This window comes from Mus caroli, chromosome X (assembly GCF_900094665.2).
Source record: "Mus caroli chromosome X, CAROLI_EIJ_v1.1, whole genome shotgun sequence".
NCBI lineage: Eukaryota > Metazoa > Chordata > Mammalia > Rodentia > Muridae > Mus > Mus caroli.
The window spans coordinates 41,413,982-41,415,432 of NC_034589.1; the positions used below are offsets into that span (position 1 = coordinate 41,413,982).

Genomic DNA, 1,451 nt, shown 5'->3' on the forward strand with positions numbered 1-1,451 from the left:
CCCGGCGCTGATCCGGCCGGATGAGGCCTGTGGCCCTACTCAGGCCGGTTTCTGCTTCCCTAACTAATGCAGTCTCAGGTCCCGCGCAATTGGATTCGGAACAGAGCTTTTAACTCCTTTGACCAAAGAGGGAAATGAGATTTTAAAAGATACAGTAGCGATGATAAAGCAAACAGAATGGAGGACAGTGTGGGTGGCTGTGGCATTTGCCCCTGGGCATCAGGTGAAGACACTAGTGATACAGAGCCACCTGCACCCATGGAAGAGACCTGGATGGTGGAAGGAGTGCCAGGGTGCCCTGGACGAGGAGTCTGTAGCCAAAGTTCCTGAGCTGGAGGTAGGAGAGCAAAGTCAAGTCCAAGGGATGACCTTAGATGAGTGGAAAACCTTCAAGAACAAGCCAGACCAAAGCCTGAGTCCAGTATCAGGAAGCCGGAGTCCACAGTGTCATCCAAGGCAGTGGTGATTCCCAAGTCCGAATACAGAGACGATATGGAGAAGGATGACTATGAGGGTGGGTCTCCTGGCTTCCAGAAAGCTGCCAGTGCTAGCACATCCCAGCTGGAGAGTAACTTTGGTAACCTTCCTCGCCCTGGTCGGGGAGCCAGAGGCAGCACCCGGGAAGGCGGAGGCAGGATCAGAAGGAACAGAGAACTATGGCCCCCTGAGAAGAAGTGGTGACCCAAGATGTTGCTCCCAACCTGGATGACCCTGAGGACTTCCTCGCCCTGGCCTAACAGTCACTCCCCTGCAGCAGAGCAGCACTATGAAGAGACTTTCCTTGCCGCGAGAAGAGTCAGACTAAAAACAGTAGATGTTGCTTTTCCTGTGTCGTGTGAAATTTTTGCACTTTTTCTGCTCTGTGGCATGTGGAGTTCCCATGAGGCCAGGCCCTTTCCCCAGATAGCGACTTTGTAAGGAGTAATGTTTAAATGTGTACATAGATTCTAACAATTCCAGCACAGAAGTACGGAGTGAAGTAAATTAGAAAATAGAACTGCTGGGCACGGTGGCGCATGCCTTTAAACCTAGCACTTGGGAGGCAGTGGCAGGCAGATCCCGAGTTCAAGGCCAGCCTGGTCTTACAGAGCGAGTCTTGAAAAACAAGATGAGAAAAGTCCTTTAGTGTTTCAGGACACGTGGAGACGTGGAGAGCAGGCCTACCCTAATTTTCATACCATTCACCTGGTATTGCTCAATTCTGAGAAAACTCCTGAGTGGTGGTTTAGACCTGCGCACCAGGGACAGCCACTCCGAAGCAGAGGAAGTGCTGGTTCTCAGTAGTGATAGAAGCTACCTCGTGGTCTGTGTGTGCACGCATCCTCACTTACTATTTTATTTACTCCACTAATCAAATGAAAAGGTTTCCTGCTAGAAGTGCATTTTTTTCTCTTCCCTCAACACTAGTGCTGCAATTCAGCACTGTGGACTCTGAGCAAACTGACTTGTAA

At 50.5% G+C, this 1,451-nt stretch overlaps 1 pseudogene; it reads left to right on the top strand.

Moving 5' to 3' along the window:
• Window positions 1-737, top strand: part of LOC110287146 — a 1,383-nt pseudogene extending 646 nt beyond the window's left edge.
• Window positions 738-1,451: the final 714 nt, after the last annotated feature.